The following is a 20,672-nucleotide window of genomic DNA, read 5'->3' as shown; positions in this document are numbered from 1 at the left end:
GTTTGTGCAGTGCCCAACATATTTTAATAGAATGTATCTCTTTTGAAATTGTCTACTGTCTGCTTCCTCTCTGTAGGTGTTCTAGACCTACAGGTGTTGTAGAAGATTGTTAACCACTGAGTAACGTCACTAAGTAACATTGTACAATTGAAAGCAAAAATTACAACAATGTATCTTTTTTGAATTCAAGAATGTCTGCATCTTGTCTGCAGGTGTTCTGTCTGCTTCTTGTGTGGGCCATTATTCCATCTTTGTATGATGGTAAGTGTCAAGCAAATGAGAAAAGCAAAGCTAAACTTATTTTAGCCTTGTGAAGAGTGTTTATTAGGTTTCATCCTTAAAAGACAAAGGTAAGACTTGAACCATGATGTACAGATAGTATATGCTGTGTGGATCAACATGTTTAGCAGATGTGCTACACACAGGTGATTCACAGGTATAGTTGATGTATTCATTATCAAAGGAGTACATTACATGCCATTTATTGTGTTTATCCATTTCCCGTGTTTGTGCTAAGCCACCCACCATGCAAATACTGCCATTTAAAAAAAAAGAAATCTATAAAATAAACAACACTATAAAATATATGTTAGTACACAAGAAAGATTTTTACACAAGTCTGAATTTGAACTCTCATACCAATGAATCTTCAAAATACAGTAAGGGTGTGTTATCCCTCTTTGCCAGAGAAATAGCTTTGCAGTAGAGAATGAAAATCATTGTGCATACAACCAAATCCAAAATCATCCACAGTATTAACAGGGCATATGGCTCTTGTACACTTCTGAGTTGTTTGTATATGTATTAATTTGAGATGTAGTGCAATGAGTGATTATCACACAACAATTTATGATTATTGTTTGCAGAAATGCAGTTCTGTCTTATCCCTGTATGGTGTTCATTCTTCTCTTATCTGAGCAGTAATCTGAGACATGCAGGCTGTAAGGCATTTTGTATCATTCTCCTTAAAATGTGTAAGAATATTAAATGGCATTAATATACAGTTTTCAACAAATGTAGGGGAGGTTGGATGTTACTGAACAGAAACTGTGAAATGTGTACTGCTTACTTACATTTAATACCTTGATACAATTACTTCTACACTTTGTAAGTCTAACTTAGGACAATTTGTTTGATAACACTTATAACAATTCACTGATGTTCTATTCCTTTGGTACAGAAATGTCATTTGCCTGTTGTTTTTTTTTCTTTGGGGGGGGGCAAGTTCCATCTCTCTGCAGCCATAACCAAAATGTTTTGACAGAGGTTTGCTTTGCTATTTTTACTCCTTGTTTTGGATAAAACCTTTGTTTGTGTGTGACTGTGATAAGTTACAATGGGTTCCTATTAGATGACCGAAGATGCATTCTATCGAATGCGTCTTGGTTGAACTTAAAACAATGAAAAGGAAAAATAGCAAAGTGGCTTTTAAGCAAATTCTTTCCCAGGGAAATAATATGCTTGGCCTCTTCTGTTATTTTGCTGTTTTTGGCACCGTAGTGCGATCTTGGAGTTGGTATATTTAAGTAAGGGAGGTGTGGGGGGGGGGCAAAGCCCCCCACTTTATGTATTCTTTCAAAATTTTTTTCTTTTCTTTTTTTTTTTTTTGGAACAGCGTTTTTTTTCCCTTGGAAAAAGTTGCTATTCTGAGCTTTCAAGATTGTAAGCTTTCACTTACATGGGGTCTATTATTCATCATTCACTTTTTTAAGCATTCAATGATATAATATAGACCCTGTTACAATGACATAACACTTTTTTATATTTGAATAACTTGAAAGTTTTTTTTTTTCAGTGGGTAATATTGAAAACTAATAATATGTGCTATAGCTAAGCAGGACTTTTATTTATGTGATATTGATGTGTAGTATCCTTCTTTTGTGGTTTATGTCACCTAGGACTATGGCACCCAAGTGTCCCAATCCCTGCAAACCCCTCTTCAAAGTAACCCTGAAAATGACATCATCCAAGCATTTTGACAACATGGTGCATTTCTGCTTGAGAGGACATGGGGATATGTCTGGAAGAATCCAAATCTGGAACCAGATTGTGAACAACATGAATGCTGTTGGGAGATGCAGCAGGGCCACTGATATGATTTCATCAGCCTGGAGGAAAGTAGCTGCAGTGGCCCATGGACAGCTGGCTACCTGGGGAGGGCCTGCTACAGAGCACTACTGATACCAAATGAATAGTTCCTGTCCACTGCCAGGGATCCAGACAGCTCACTGGAAAGTACACAACAGCATGCCATTGATGTTGGTGTTGCTGTTTCAGGGAGGACAAGTATGTCCCAGGAGGAGCTTCCAGGTAGGCTTACCTATGTCAATTTTTAAATATTTCTTGTTAAGCAAAATATTGAAAGTTTTTTTTATTTATTTATTTTATTTTACATTTGTTGACTGGGCTAGTCTAGCTGGATACATGTCTATTTTCAGTAGAGGCCCGGGGAGAAAAGTTCCACAACATAGAAAAAAAGACAAGAAACTTGTACCAAATAATAAGCACTTCAAAAGCAATGTAGGTAGGACAGACAACAAAAAATACATCAGGTGGAGAAATTATAAACAAAGGAATACAACTAGAGATATAAAGCATTTGGAGTCCTGATATCACAAGATATAACATGATGAAAGAATTACAAAGAGAACTATCATTGAATATAAGAATATTACTGTGTTTTTTTTTTTTAGCAGTTCAGTGGAGTTGGTGAAGTTAAAGTAGTAAGCTAGTACTAAAGTAACGTAGTGAAGAAGTTGAGGTCAAAAGAACAGGTGAGTGACTGGAGGCAATAAAAGTTTCAGTCAGGGTTGGTACAAGGACAGAGCCATTGGGATTTAAGGAAGATTTTTAGATGCTTTTTGAAAGTGGGTGTAGAGGTTAGTGTTGTAAGTTCGCTTGGAAGCTTGTTCTAAATAGGTCCAATTGAGTTGGAGAACAAATAATCCCCAACTTTGTTATAGGATTTATGGTAGGCTGCTAGGAGCTTAGTAGCTGAGCGCAATGAAGAGAGGTTTTTATAAGGGCTAATAAGAGTACAGAGTATGGTAGTATTAGATGTTTGAAAGAAGATTTTGTGGGTGATGCTAAGTTGCTGTAGCAGTAGTTGATTATGTAATACTTAAGTTGGTTTAAGAATTTTTTGGGGGGACAAAACTAGTTATAGACTGATGCAGTTAACAACACATTCTGGTTCACTACACATGGGGTTGGGTTGGACTTGTCTTCCAAGTTTCAGTTAAATGCATTGTTAATAGGCATATAAATGCCAAACATTTCTTCCCTTCTTTGTTATGGTGATGATGGTGTCCTTACATTTTGCTTAACTTCTTCTAGGACCATCCTCTCTAGCAAGGGTTGAGTCATCTGCACATGGTAAGCCAATAATTTTTATTTCAGTACTGATAAGCATTTCACAGAAATATTCATTTATACATATGTGTGAGGTGGGTGTCAGGACTGTATGTTTATTGCTGTACTATCTGCCATAGTGGCACCAGTGTTTGTTAGCATATGTTGCACTGCAGTAGTGTAAATACTTATTTCTTTCCTGTGTTTGCTTATTATCACAGGTGATCCTGACAGTGGAATTGTAGGACTCTTACCACCTAATGTCAGAGTATCATTAGACTCTGATGATGATGGTAGACAAACACAGTCACAGTCAGGGGTGCAGATGTTGAATCTGACATTGAGGTTGACATTCAATCATCCCCTGTAATTCCATTAGATACGGCCTGTAGGTCTACACAAATCCATTCCAGTTAGCCCTCAGATATTGGACAGGTGGAGGGTGAGACAATTGATCAGGGTAGTGTGATTACTGTGGCTTCAGTGCCTATTGCCTCTGGCTATAGCCAAAGTGTGGGTGAGGTGCCATGCAGATGGGTTGTTTGGGTTCCTCAGAGGAGGCCTGCTGTCCATCCTCTACCTGATCCAGTTGTGTCTTTCTGAGCCACTTTACGTTTGTTTAGGGCCATCATGAAGGTGCAGCAAAATTCCAATAGGGCCTCTGAGGAAATGCTTAGGGTTGTAGATGTGGCACAGGCTTACATGCATGGCTGCCTCTACCATGTTGCCAGTTCAATGGATTGGATGAATGACATATTGGGATGGGTGGTGTCTGTGATGGAATGTCTGCTGGGATGGGGACTGCATCCACATGGGTGTAGGTCAGCCGCATCATCTGATATTAGCCAATGTTAACTCCCGTAGTGGCACTAATTCCACTGCTCCATCAGTGGTTGAGGTGTCCACATCCAGACGTGACAGGTCATGGGGTCGTGGTCCTAGGCGTACTCGTGAGGAGAGATCGACATCGGTCCTATTCAGGTAGCAACAGTACATCTGACCATGGGCGTGGATGTGCCAGTTCAACTCCTGGCAGAGCCAGTTCTTGGGGTCAGTGACAACAATGATAAACTGTCACCTCTACCATGCAAGGCTCACAGCTGTCTGACATACCAGGACATAGAGCTAGCACAGTGCTTGGGTGTGTTCTTGACACTTGCACACTGATCTCACCTGGAGTGCCCCTACAGACGCACAAACATGCACACGTGCGCACATGTGCACACACACACACACACACACACACACACACACACACACACACACACACACACACACACAGAACACCCTGTAAAAACAATGATAACTGTGCCATATCCTTGTTTTCTATCTTTTGGATTCAGGGATGCATAAGTCTTTTGTCTGATGCTCAGGTTGCATAGCTGACTTAGTGCTTAGTATATCTGTTTTTCTGATGCTGTTTTGCAACTTGTACTGCTTTCTTACAGGTTTCTGTAATGTGCACGTCCTTGCCAAACTGTTACACCAACAAAGCTAGACCAAGCCATAAATAAAAGTGTGACAAAGGCCCAACAATGGAGAGAGTTTTTAAACATTGTGGTCTTACAAACTTAAACAGTTGATGGAATAACAGGTTTTGAAATACTATTTTTATGTTTGTTCCAAGGGATATGAAGTCTGAAACTGAAATGTGTGTCATTGTTTTCTAAATTCACTCTTTAATGATTTTCCATTACAAACAAATGATGCGAAAATGTGAGCATTCATTGAAAATCTGTACATTTTAGAAGTAAGGCCTATTACTTGATATTGTACACATGTATTCACATAAGTCACTGCTGTCACTTCTTGATGTAAATGCTGCAAAAATCACCCACCTTATTCTCACTTACATTACCAAGTAACAGTATGCAAGGATATGCCATTCATTTGTTTTCTTAGCCATTTATTTTTCTATTTGAGCTTCAACACATACCTTGGAAATGCAACAGTGCCAAACGTTTTAGTTCAGGGCTGGCTGTCTGATGCTAGCCAGACACAGCCATTACATGGGTAAGTAAAGGTTGTGAGTTTTGTCGGCATCAATGTTACTGTATGTATGCACATAGGATGAAGGTGGTGAGCATGTGTGCTATCCATTGCCTTTTGGCCAGTGCGAGGCCATATTGTGCATGTCTACATCTGTCTACACCCACAGCGGTTGCTGGTTCCCACTTTGATTCCTCACCTGTGTGTGGCTGTGGTGACCTTGCCATTAGTGGTGCAATGTGTGCCCCTTGCCCTTGTTGATCCTGCTGAAGCTGCTTTCTCAGGATGATGTTGTGTAGCATGCCATAAATGGTGAATATTTCAGCACATGTATGGGAATTGTACTCCAGGTCTCCCCCAGATGTATCTAGGCACTGGAACTGAGACTTCAGCAGCCCAGACCCATGCTCTATTATATTTCTTGTTTGAGTGTGTGCCTCATTATAGCATTCTTCAGTTGGTGTGTGTGCATTTCTGATTGGTGTCATCAGCCACGGTTCCAGTGCATAACCTGCAGCCCCCAGTAAATGATCCTGTGGGATATCCCCCCTAGTAAACATCTCATACATTTGAGACTTGTGCCAGATATGTGCGTCATGGTAACTGCCTGGGTTGTCAGCACACATATTCAGGATAATTCCCTTAGTGTTACACATGACCTAGCAGTTAATAGAGTGGTAGTCCTTTCTATTTATGTGCACCCTTCCATGTTCCCTGGGTGGTGCTTTGATTTCTACATATGTACAGTCTATGGCATCTAGGAATTCAGGGTAGTGTGCTACAGGGTAGAACTTCTGCATAGTTCTGGCTCTGTCCTCAGCTGTACAGGGAAATTATATGTACTCACTGGTATGTTTCAGCAGAGCATTCAAGAAGTGATGGAGGATCCTGCATGCTGATGCCTGTGACACCCGCAGCATGCACCTATTGGTCTCTGGAAGGTTCCTGTAGCTAAAATCTTAAGTGCTACACATACCTTAGTCTCCACTGGCATTGGTTCCCCTTAGTTTGCCCTTGCTGTCAGTTGAGGACAACAGAGGTTGCAGAGTTCCTGTAGTGTGTCTCTATCCAACCTGTAGCGCTCCATAATTTGTACCTCGTGCAGATTATGAAAAGTTTAACAGGGTATGAAAACCTTTCTTGAACATGGTCTATCAGCAGCAGCAGCATAGATATGGGCAGGCTGCACAACCACATGAATAAGAGAAACAGCAGTTCCTAACATTAATGGAAAAACTTATCATGGAACCAATCATTAATGACATAGAGAATCTCCAAACGCTGAACCCATCTCAGTTTGGATTTGTCAAGGGCAGGTCATGTCTATTCAGTCTGGTGGGCTTTTATGAAAAGGTTACCAAGGTAATGGATGAAGGTAAAATGTTACTGCATACCTCGACTGGAATAATCTTTTAACACAATCCCCAAACTCAGGCATAGTAGAAAAGCTAAGCTAGGAGTAAACCTCTTTGTCACCTGATAGATTGTCAACTGGCTCACAGATAGGATACAGAAAGTCTTAAAAGGGGCAGTTAGCTACACAAAGAGACCAGTCACCAGTGGAATTCTCCCCTAGGGTTCTGTGCAGAGACCTTACCTGTTTGGTATCTATTTTTCCAAAGTAAAAGCCAATAGCAAACATCTCTGGCTATGTTTACATATAACTGCAAGTTAGGAGCAGTTATTGAATCCTCAAATAACTTAACCATCATGCAGGAAGGTTTGTCCCAATTAAATAACTGGTGCCAAAATCATGGACTGAAACTAAATGCCAAATCATATCTTTTGAGAAGCCATCTGCCCCAGAGAACTACCATGTTGACAATACACCCCTAATAATTCACATAGTTATTTGGGATTTGGAAACTTATGTGGATAGTGATCTAACTTTCGACCAACATGTGTCCATTGTCATAAGAAAGTCCTTCTACATTGCACAGGTTATAAACAAATGGATTCTGTCTAGATCTTTGGATGTCCTTTCCCCCCTTTACTTAGTCCTCATTTGAGCAATCATTGAATATAATGCCCCCTTTTGGCCTGTATCTGTCCTGAAACATATAACAACTGGAATGCCCACAGAGATACCTTACTAAAAGGATACAAGGCCTAAAGAATATGTACTACATGGAGTGACTCAAAGCCCTGTCACTATATTTGATATTCTACAAACTGCTATGTGGTGACCTGTGTCTGGCATACAAGGCATCCTCTGACCTAATACTGATGGATTTACTGCACATCGGCAAGCTAAATGATATCATAAATACTCAATCTGGGGAACAAAACCTCTTCTGCAACATCAACAAAACAGATTGGAGGGACAGATTTATCTGGCAGAGGACACTGCTGGTCTGGAACAAACTCTCCATCCACGTAAAACAAAGTTCATCTCAGTCCATTTTCAACTGCAACTTGTATCCATGGATGTAAAACCTCAGAGCTGCCCTCTGTACTACTGATGGACAAAGGCAGCTCCTAAATGCTTTATTCCATGCATGGGTCCCCTCAAATTATGTATTATGATCTCAGTTATTCTCACTAGGGGTAATATATAATTATTGACCATGGGATGGGTAAGGCCAGTCTAACACCACATAGGATAGTTTAATTCAAGCACCAAAAGGAAAACTGGTCAGGCTTAAAATGGCCCACAAGGCCAGCTAGCCTAGGACATACCTATGAAACTATACATGTATATAATAGAATGGATAGTGACAAAGAGGCTGGGGAAGAGAGAGGTATAAATACAATTAAAAACAAAAGCTGACATATGCACACTATACAATGATCTACTGTTATACATATACGCTAGGAACATTTGATTCATGTAATGAATACTTTTCAGTTCTGATACTCCATACCTTAGTCAGTATCATATATAAGCTATTGTGTGAGGATTTCCTGGTCCCAAACAGTACCCTAGAGAATTTACAGTTGTACTGCTAATCTGGCATTACACTAAAAGTACATTATATACAAGTTACTATCTTCTGCAGCACTCAAGCAATGCTGTTTTTAATATCGGACAGTACTCCTAAAATTAAGTGTAAGTCATATTTGTGTGTGCTGTCTCATATTTAGTAGTAAAAATCAATGCATTTAAATGTTTAAATGTTAGTATACTTTAAGGTTATCTGCTGCTGTAGCCAACTCTATGTTGCTGTGAAGCATTAGAGTCATATATATTTTCCCATTTTTTTTACTGCTAGATTCTATTGCTTCTAGCTATTATTATATTAGATCTTTTTACGCTGACTATACACGCATGCATTTCAATTGCATCTATCTGGTTTGTGGCCTGTTTAGCATAAATTAATATTATACTTGTTTTTATTCATTTTATAAATGCAGAACTTTGTCTGATAATGTATTTATTTCCACTTTTCCTCTCTAACTCTCCCTCTTAAACAGTCTATGTTTCCTCTTTTTACAGTCCCTATTTTGCTGCGCCACAATTGCTTCTCCCCAAACTAAACCAACACCAAGTCTCAAGAGGTCTATCACCAAGTGCCTGCATTGTATGTCCCAATCATCTGTTGCTCTCTATTTAGCTACCTCAGAAATTATTCTTAAGCAGTGCTAGGCTAGTGGCGTGCACACTACTTGGACATTTAGTTTTTACCTTAGGTTCCCTTCCTCCTACAGCCCTTTATAGCTACCTTACATCTCTCTGTGTGGTCGCATTGTATTTCACAGAATAGAGAAAAAACAAAACAATCATGAAATTAACATAACAACATAAAAGGGGACTTGAAGACAAGAAGAGTTTATATCAGTGCTGATCTGTGCATGACATTCAAGCTGGCTGATTGTTTTTTAGGTTGCCGGGTCCTGTCTGGTGGTTCAACCTGCTCCGTTCACCATTGCTCTGCTCATGCTTACTTCTCTTCCCTACCCTACCCTATCCTACCCCCAATTCCCACCCTCCACCTCTACTCATAAATTTAAACCAAACAAGCCACTTCCCATTTAAAACCAACCAATCCCAACTCTTAAACTAATGACTCATAATCCAAAGCTCCTAGAACCACCCACATACTATACTGTTTAGATCTATACACTTAACCCTCCACCCTACACAATATAATATATGGCACTCACAAATATGAAGGCACCCTGGACATGAAGACTGGTACAGCTCTTTATTCACAGTTCACAAATCCACAGGTTTAGCGCTTTCATCCAACTTCTGTTGGACTTCTTCAGAACAATAATCATTGCTAAAGCAAACTTTTTATGCCCCTCCCCATTAAACAATTAATTAAAACTAACTATTGAGTTAAAATTCCACTAACATTAATTAAAGATTGTGTAGTGTTTCAACAAGCCTGACTGTTTGTTAAACACATAAACTGCCTATTTAAATTTTTAGCACAGACGTATGTAAGAACAACAAAAATGCATAACATTGCCATGACATTACTCTTAAATTTAACATTATCAAAGTTAAATAAAATACTTCATGCACTCGTAATATGTATGTTAACCTAAAATGTGTTTATGTTTGAGTATAGATGCTATGCTAATACTGTCATTAATGCCAGGAAAAATGGTGGCATCCAACCTCAATCACCACCTTAATTCACATATATCTAAATCCAGATCAATCACCCTACCCTGCCTGTCCTTCACTAACTGTTGTAACACCATAAACGTAAACTTGTGGCTTGGATTTTGTATGATGTGTCCGTCTAGGGCATTGGTGGACCTCCTGTTCCTAATGTTAGCATTGTGCCCCTAATTCTATCCTTAAATTGCCTGCTGGTCTTGCCAACATAAAAGGCAGGACAATACTCACACTTGGCCATGTAAATTAAATTTCTACTGCTGCAATTAAAATGTCCGTGAAAGTGAAGCATTCTCTCATTAATGTATATGCTTCCACCTGTCTCACAAATGTATGCACATGTATTACATCTACCATATTTAATATTACCAGGTGATTTACTGTTTTGATGTAAATTAATGTGAGCCCCCATTTCTAAAATTTCCTTAAAACATATATCCCTTCTAAATACAATTCTAGGGGGTCCCCCTACTTTGTCTACAAGTGAACTATTGGCAAATAACATCCTCCAGTTTTTTAGGATGAAATGGACCACCCATTCAGCATCTTGGTTAAAGGTGGTGATAAACAATAAGTCATTCCCCATTTTCCTTCTTGTGTCAACCTGATAGCTTCTTGGCATACTAAAACTAGTACCATTGAGAAGGTCCGTAATTCCTCTCAATATGGGTCTATAGACACCCTCCGCTCTTTTTTGTCTTACCTCCTCTGCCAAAATTTTACAAAGAGCCTCGGGATAACCCCTTTTGGTAAATAACTTTGTCATGAACTCAAGCTCCAATAAAAAATATTGGTCCACGGTTATCATTCTGGCAGCCCTTACAAATTGTCCTTTGACAATAGATTTTTTCTGATGGTAAGGGTGCCAACTACTGAATTCCAAATAAGAATTGGAAATGTGGACTTTCTAAAGATGTTAGATCTCAAGGTGTTACTGCTGTTGTCAGTAGTTAAGTTAACATCCAAGTATGACACATTTAACCTACTGTACTCATGGGTGAATTTGAAAAACTCAACCGTGTGGTTGATATACTGCAAAAAGTTTCTTAAACCCTCTTTGTCTCCATCCCACACCATACAAATATCCTCCAAAAAGCTGGTGTAATGCTTTATATGTCCCCAAAATTCACTGGAAAAAATATATTCTTGCTCCCAGTGGGACATAACAAAATTAGCATAGATGGGGGCGTAAGCCGCCCCCATAGCTACACCAGTCACTTGTTTGTAATATTGCCCTTCAAAGTGTAGAAAATTGTTGTTTAACACTGTCTCCATCAATGTAGTAAGAACATTGACTTCATCCTGGTCAAAAAGGTTGGTCTTGCCCTATTGTGTCCCCAGCCATTCTATTCCAATGTCATGGGGTATTGCTGAGAATAGGTTACATACATCTGTAGTAACTAAAAATTTATTCTTAGTAATAATAACTCCATTTAGATGTTCTAAAAATTGCCAATAATCCTTTGTTATATAAGAAAAGGCTCCCAACCCTCTTTGCAAGTGATGATCCAGATATTTACTAATAAAGCAAGTATTGGCTCTTTTGACATCCACAATGGGCCTGAATTGCAAAAATTCAAGGCCCTTGTGGAGTTTAGGGATACCAAAAATGTTTGGTATAACTGGGTAGTCGTTTTTAGATATTGGTAGTCCTTTTCATTGATTTGCCCTTGATACAGCATATCTTCTATTAACAGATCTAATTTTCTATAGGCTATGTGTATTTCATTAAGGTTGCTTTTGCAATATGTGTCTTCAGTTAATAATGTGTTCATCTTGTCAGAATAATCATTTCTGTCAATAATTACAATTCCACTACCCTTATCCAGTTTCATTATCTGGATACTGGTATCCCTAGCCAGTTCCAACAGTAAATCCTTTTTCTAAGGTAACAAATTGCTAGATGGTTTATGTGGTCTCTGCCTATAACCATCCCTTATGTCTGTTTCACAGACCTTCTCATATGTCCCAATGGTTCCATTAAAGGGGGGATTAAAGTAGCTGGGTCTCTTCAACTCCTTACTTTGTTCCTCATGACTTACCCCATTAAACCATGCCTTTAGATTAATTTTCCATGTAAAATGCTTCAAATCTATTAGGATTTTTGACAAATCACTCCACCTGCATGGCACAATATAATATATGCGTATAGTAGCCCTCTCTCACTAGCCTTGTTCTACCCATTCAATTATTACTTTCCTCTTCGATTAAACAACTATATGTCCTTCAAGTCACTGCCATTCCTCTTACTAATAACTCCTCTTGAACTATATCTTACGTACCTCCCACTAGCTATCCATTATGCTTCTATTATACTTCTTCTTCTTTCATCTTCTCCTGTTAGGGATCAGCACAGTGGAGCATCTGTTTCCATTTCTTCCTGTCCTCTGCATCTTGCTCTGTCACATCAACCACCTACATGTCCTCTTTCACCACATTCATAAACCTTCTTGGCCTTCCTCTTTTCCTCTTGCCTGGCAGGTCCATCTTTAGCATCCTTCTCCCAGTATACCCAACATCACTCCTCTGCACATGTCCAAACTAATGCAATCTCGCCTCTCTGGCTTTGTCTCCAAACCGTCCAACCTGTGCTGACCTTCTGATATACTCACTCCTAATCCTGTTCATCCTTGTCACACCCCAAGCAAATTTTAACATCTTTAACTCTGCCATATCCAGCTCAGCCACCTGTCTTTTCATCAGAGCCACTGTCTCCAACCCATATAACATAGCTGGTCTCACTACCATCTTGTAAACCTTCCCTTTCACTCTTGCCAGTACCCATGTATCACAAGTCACTCCTGGCAATCTTCTCCCTGGATGCACAAGCCACTGTATGTCTTCGTGCTGATCCCAAGCTAGGATAAATGGGGAGGGTTATGTCTGGAAGGCCATCCAGTGTAAAATTTTTGCCAGATCCAATATCCGGACAACAATACATATTTCTTTTACACATTAGTATTCTATTTTTTCTTCTCTTATTCTCTGCCATTACATCATATCAACATCAACTTTCTTCAATCCATCCACCCACCACCATTTCTACTCCCACATTACACTACAATAAAATTACACACTTTAATATACCATCAAGCCTATTCAGCACCACCACAGTAGAACTATTCACATACAAATACATTTCTAAGCAGCCTCCACCCATGCCACCCCGCAAACAAAACAAATATGTACTGGCTTACTAGCAAACCTAATATCAATAATTAAGCTTAATGGTGATATCCACCCAAACCTAGACCCCAAAGTCAATCAACAAAAAACAGATATAACAATCCCCCTAAACACTAAAATTAATATCAACCTTGCCAGTACAAAATCAGACCTACTATTACTAAAGATGAACCTCAGGAGCCTATCAAATAAAATTAATGAATTGCATGCATCCCTCTTTCTCTACTCCCCAGAGATAGATGTTCTAACTGAAACCTGGCTCAAACACAATTAATAACAATGAGATTCTACCCCAAGGCTAAAACATCCACAGATTAGACAGATTAAATAAAGAGGAGGGGTATAGCAATAATGTACAAAAACACACTAAAACTCGAATACATGGACTTACATTCACCAAAATGAAATAATACAAAGATGCTATTTGCAAGGCTAGAATTAAACCCCAACAAATTCATAATCATAATAGCAATGTGCACTCCTCCTGGCAATGACCCCACCATAATAGAAGACTTCCTCCACTAGTTATCCACAACCTTTTTACAGGAAACTATTGTTATGGGTGACTTCAACTTAGACAGGCTAATCTGTACCTCAGAAAATCCCACAAACTTCATAAACTTACATGGATTCTCCCAGCTAATAAAAACCACAACTTGGATAAAAAAAAAAAAACAATAGGCACTCAATACTGGATTAGACCTTATCCAATAAACCATCACTTGTCAGCCAGTCAAGATGTCTCCCAGATAGCTTAAGTGACCACCTACCCACCTACCTCCTCTGACAAAATCTACACCCCCCCAAAACACTATATTTAGCACATACAGAACAGAAAAAAACTTCTCTCCACAAGCCTTCATACCAACCTTATAACAATGTAACTGGACCTCCCTATTTTTATTCCATTAGACAGTGGAGTATCATACTTCAGTGATACTTTCCTGGACATACTAAACAGCCAAGCCCCCCTTAGAACCATAAGAACAAAGGCAAACAATGCCTCATGGCTAACCAAAGAAACAAAACTCCCTCTCAGAACTAGAGATAAAGTATGGTCACAATATCAGTCCAGTAAAAGCCTGGGCACACTAAACTATTACCAGGAACTAAGAAATAAATAAAAAAACAGGTAAAAAATGCCAAAAGATTCTACTATATAGCAGCCCAACAAAAAACACCAAAACAACTCCAAAAAATTCTGGACAGCTATAAATCACCTCTTAGAGCCAGGCCAATCTGTAACCCCAAATTCCTCCACCACAAATAGACTAGATAGTATAGCCACTCAATTCAATACCTACTCACCAATTCCATTCTGAACTTAACCAAAACAAATAGCACTATGCTGCTAAAAATCCCTACTGAACTCAATGAAATATCCAACAATTTTTCTTTTAAACCCATTCAAACTAGCACTATAAAAAGGATGCCCCACAAACTTAAACCTATCATCCTAGCTGCCGTCAAAGTACCCACTGACTATCTTAAGATAGCTGCTGACATTATAGCCTGTCCAATCACTATATTGATTAATCGCTCCATGACTGAGCATCAAGTTCCCAAAATCTGGAAAACTTCCTACATAATACCCATACACAAAGGGGGAACATGTACAGATCTTTCTACTGCATACAAATTGCAGTTCTGTCACCCCTATACAATACCCAACATGGCTTTTGACCCAACCACAGCACCACAACAGCTCTATTAAGCTTTACAGACATCATCAACCATCTCAGAAATAATGGACAACTAGTCTCCTAAATATTCTTAGACATGTCCAAAGCCTTTGATAGATTCCCCCACCAAAAACTTCTACACAAACTCCTGTCTCTTAAACTAAGCCACTCTGCCCTTCAATGGTTCCATGACTACTTATTAGACTGATGTCAGGCTGTGAAATGGCAAAATTAATTCTCCCCTGCACTACCTATTACACTAGGTCTACCTCAGGGCTCAATTTTAGGTCCACTCATATTCAGTATCTTTACTAACAAGCTCCACTCTGCTACAAACCTGGCCACAATCATAAAATATGCTGATGACATCACACTCATTTGTGCAGCCCCCTCCCTCTATAAATGTTAAGAAAAAAAACAGCTTGCTTTCTTTGAAGTAGAATCCTGGCTTGGTAACTCTCACTTAATCCTGGATCCCAATAAGACAAAACTAATGATCTTCATAAATATTAAGCCCTCTGACCACCACTCACTCTTCCAAATCTATTCAGCTAATAACACCAAGATAGAATCAATACCACACAGCAAGCTACTTGGCATCACAACTGATAACATGAAATTCGATAAGCATTTATCAAGGGTTATAAAGAAAGTACACATAAAACTATGCTCTCTCTCTAGATCTAAACCATATCTCACTGACTTGACTAGGCAAACTATTGTTAGGACTCATTTACTGTCTCCCCTCCTCTATGTCTCTGCCATTTTCACCAACCTGAAAAAAAAGATCTAGCTAAACTAGACACTTACTATAACAAGGTTGCTGGATTTGCAAAATACTTCCCATACAGATCACATCACTGTAATGCTTTACAACAACTAAACTGGCCGGAATTTCCAAGCTTCCTTACACTCACCCAATTTATAACAGCCCGCAACATAACCTGAAAAATGGCCAGCTCTACAAGACCTACATAAATCCCAAGCCAATACAAAGCAGCTCAGATCTTATGACAAGCTTCTGTTACAAGTCACTAAAGTCAACAACTTCTAAGGCGATTATCTCTACTCCAACTGCCTCTCCAGGGCATGGAATTTGACCCCCCAACATATACTAACCGCTGCTAACCCCCAAAAATGTAAAACACTTTTCAAGTCTGACATGACAAACTCCTGGCTTTGCTCTTGTTTAAATTCTGAGTAAACACTGTCTTTATTTAATACTTCCTGAGAAATTCCAATAACAAATCTTGAATTTAAGTAGTTACCCTTAAACCTGTTACTCCCACTTTTTATCCACTAAGGCATATATCTAACTAAGTTTCTTTAAATATTATAGTGTTCTTTGTACACAAGTGTGATGGTCTTTCTCTAATTGTATGATGCCTTTTATAACACATTTATGAGTATTATTAACCAAACGTACGAAAGTTGATCATCTCATCATATGTTTTGTATTTTTCTCATATTACATATGTATTCTTTGTAATGTATGGGACTTTTTTTGAAGGTCTTAACTTAAGTTTGTATTTTCTTATATTATGTATTCTCTGTGGGGTTATTTTGGTTGTCTCATCTTATGTTTGTAGTTTCTTAGATTATGTATTCTCTGTGAATAGTGGACTTTTACCCTCAGACCGCCACTGAAAATGGGTTACCCACCCAAACATACTATCTTGGTAAACAAAACCAAAATGGTGTCCAAGGAATGACAGGCCAAGTATTGAGAAAATATTTAATATGAAGTGCTTTTCCTTTGACACAATTATCAAACTTCTTCAGATCTATACTTGGCCTGTTGTTCCTTGGACACCATTTCAATTTTGTTCAATGTAGTTTGTTGTTTCTTATCCTGGTAAACAAACATAAAATAAATAAAATAATAAATAAATAAAACAGTCTAGTGTACTGCAAAGATTCAACTGAGGATGTTTTAATTATATTTCTTGTAGGCGAACTAATTTTATGTTAGGCTTAAAAGAGTGCTAAATGTGATTTGATATAAAAGGAAGTACTTGTTCATATATGATTATCTTTTGTTGTTCCATATTTTAAATGTCTTCTCTTGAATATTTATGCAGTCTAGAATATTATGATTTGGGCTAAGAGTTGTTATAATTATATGCTTGTTCCAAATTCTACAGAAGGTTGTTTGAGGGCATTGTTAATTTTGCCAACATTGTTTTGCTTCATTTTTAGACGATCAAAGCACTGATTTCAGTAGTGTGTTTAATGATTTAAATAATTACTGGTTTAAAAAATTCCACAGTTCTTTTGATACTGGTAATTTGCTGGTAACCATGCCATAAATACTGTTTTTAAAGGGGTTTTAAAGGGGTTTTAAAGGGGTTCAGAAAAGTCATGTGTTTATGCTCAAAATAAGAAAACTTGCTGACAAAGTGCTGGCTTTGGCTGTCATAACACTTCAGAGTTCTACTACCGACACTGTAATATGTGAGCTATTTTAGTCCTTCATTATATTAGTCAGTCGCATCACTACTTTGAAATTTTACAGATTTTATATTCACTTGAATATTGTTCCTATTTCCTTCATGTGTTTATAACCGTGCTAGTATTTAACAATTCAGACAACAAACTAGGTTCCTTGATGGGTTGCTGGGGGATTTACTGAAGCCTAGAATGTTGCAACATAATGGACAACTGGCTGTGCCTTAAACCACAAAAGAAGTGACTAAAACCCACAATGATACACACTCAGCCAAGCCTCATAATAGGTAACCACTTCTCATACATTGGTTTAACTACATTAAAAAGCATACTCTACAAGTAACACTTAACATGAATAGATGACACTGCATTCAAAATAATGTTATACACTGACAGTGATGCTAATAATGCATAGATTCTACTACATTAAAAATGAAAAGTTTCACTTAACATAAAAAATCACAGTATTTAAAATAATACACCCTGCCAGTGACACTGATCATGGATAGATGTTATTATATAAAAAGATGCTCCATACCCTATCAACAAACAGAGTATTATTGATTTGTGACCTGGTTTAACCCATCTGCACCATTAATCTGATCCATTTGTTACTAGGGCCTTGAGTTATCAGGATTAGTTTGAGAGGATGGCAGGTAATTAACAGAATGGGGGTTGTTTTAGGAAGGGTTTGACACTAGTGCATTGGTTAAACAATACTAGAAGTATCTTGCACAGTTCTAGAGGTTATTTTGGGAGGGGGATATTAAAATGGTAGATGGGATGCAGAAAAGTGTAACTAGTTTGTTAAAAAGATTGGAGGGAAAATATTTGGGAAGAGGTGCACTTTGTGGTTATGGGCAATTATTTATTGATTTATTATTTATTGATATGTGCTTGCCATGGAAGTCAGTGACTGGCCAAGGGTGCTTTTTTCAGCAGAGGCTTGGGTAGAAAAGTTCCAAGGTATCATATTTAATGCAATCAGTATTTACAGTAACACATTTTATAATGCAGTCTCTGTGAATACATACTGTAAAAGTTTATTAAAATGTATTTTGATATTTACAAACATTAAACTTGCAAACCTTGTACTGAGACTTTACAAGAGAAGAATAGGTAGGAGTAATTTAAGAAATGCAATACAGTGAGGTATTAGACGAGATAAGCAAGTTTGAGTGTTAGCAGAGAAGTAGTGATGGCATAGCCATTTGGTTCTGCTAATTAGAAGTAGGTATAGTAGTTTAAGAAGTACAATTAAGTGAGGTATTAGAAGACGTAGTAGATCTATATTTCTTTAATGCTTGTTTTATAAAACCAGGGGTATTAGTTCAAAAACGAACTGATGCATTTAGACCTATTGCATATTATAATTCATTGTTAGACCTCATGGCTAGAGGATTACTGAGCTGCCTGCAGGCAGTAGCAGCAGCTGCACTTATGAAAGAAAAATCTGCAGCATTAGTCCCAGGACACATACTTACAGTTGCATTTTCCCATGAGGTATCTGCGCTGTTGCTAAAATCTAAGACTCAGTATCTTTTGACTGCCAGGTTAACTAAATATAAACTGTTACTTATTTCTAACCCTTCAATCACCACTGAGCAATGCCAGGTATTGAGCCTAACATTCCTCCTGCCTAAGACAAGAGATGGTAAACCACGTGTGACTATCCATATGCTTTCTCCTAGACCCACTTTAAGAGATACTCCAATGGACAATGCAGAAATGGAATTATTCAAAGATGGATCAGGTGAAAGAGACAAAAATGGAAACCTTACTGCAGACATTGCTATATGTAGAGTATTGTGTCAGGAAAAACTGAAAGTGGTTACCTCTGCACAAGTTGCTAAATTGATTGCATTAACCAAAGCCTATAAAATAGCTGTTTAATATTTATGTATTACTTAGTTTTAAATTCTATTGGACAGGTTTTAACAAATCATTCTTGTGGACCATGTATTTAAACTGGTATTTTTGTATGTTTCAACGTTCTGAAGAAGTCAACTGTGGATTGACGAAAGTGCTAAACCTTTTGTTAATAAACTGCTGGAGAAAAAACTTTTTGTTTATTCGCTTCTGGAGAAAAAACTTCTTGTTTATACACTGCTGGAGAAAAGATCTCCCAGGTGCTTATTTTGTTGGTTTGTAGATGATAAACAATTTTTTTTTATTATTTGACCAAAGGGGATGATTTGGAAAATAGTATTGGAGTAGGGGTCTAATTGCTGGGCAGGTGGATGGGGTATGCATGATTTTTTTGGATTAAGCTGAACTGAGTATAAGATAGGTGGTGAGGAAGTTTGAGCTAGCTAAGTGTTTCTAGTGCTAAACAGTAGTGCGACTGGTATGGTTTGTTACAAGCAAATCTGACAACTTTGTTACGCACTGCTCATGTTTAGAACTATGTGAGGCTTGTAGGTTGGTCACGATAGGGGCTCCATATAGGAGCGAGGGTAAGAGGTAAGTGGTAGCTGGAGTTACCTTGGCAGATTCTGTAAGGAATTTCTTTAACTATTTACAGTGCCTAGATTTTGATGGGTTGTCTTGATGCTGTTGTGGATATGTAAATCAGGTTTAAGATTGTTGTCGATTCTCATACCAAATAGTTTTGTATGTGGAGTAACTTCAGTCATGGTATTATTTAAGGATGACATTTTAAAGTTATCTTTTCATGGAAATGGTATTTTGGAAAAAAGGGAAGTAATTTAGTTTTTTGAGATTTAGTAGCAGGTGATTATCCTGTCACCAATTTTCAACAGAGTTAAAGGCTTCTTGAGTAATTCTCTGAGGATGTATTAGGTTGTCAGAAATGCATATTAGGGTTGAATAATCAGTGTATTGTACAAAGAAAGCTTGCTGAGAGTATTTATGTAAATTATTAGTGACTTTATTAGAGTAGAAGGCCAAGAATGCAGCCCTGTATTGACAGGAAGGAAGAGAGAAAAAGTGGACTGCCATTTAACAGACTGGTATCTATCAGCTAAGTAGTGTTAAACCATAATAGTGTAGATTGTGATAGCCCAAGCCAAGACAGTTGGTAGATGACTTTTTGGTGAGAGGTGATCAAAAGCTTTCAATGGATCAAGGAACATAGAGGAAACAAATTTGCCTTTATCTCTGGCTTTGTTAATAGTATCTGTGAAAGCTAACGAGGTCATGGTAGTGCTTGATCGGGTCTTAAACCATATTGTGTCAAAGTCAGGAGCTTTTCCAGATGAATATGTTGAAGTTGTTTGTGAATGCACTTCTCCAGAATTTTTGACAAAGAGGATAATATGGCAATAGGTCTGAAGCCAGTTGAATAATATGGCAATAGGTCTGAACCAGTTATATCAGATGAGGTTCCTCCTTTATGAAGGGGGATTATGATGATTTTTTTTTAATGATTCCTTGATCTGTTAATTAGAAGAGACACAGGATAGGATATGGAACTAGCAGCCAGT

Source organism: Protopterus annectens, chromosome 12.part0, assembly GCF_019279795.1.
Source record: "Protopterus annectens isolate FY-2018-M chromosome 12.part0, PAN1.0, whole genome shotgun sequence".
Taxonomy (NCBI): domain Eukaryota; kingdom Metazoa; phylum Chordata; order Ceratodontiformes; family Protopteridae; genus Protopterus; species Protopterus annectens.
Note: the sequence above shows the minus strand (reverse complement) of the source record.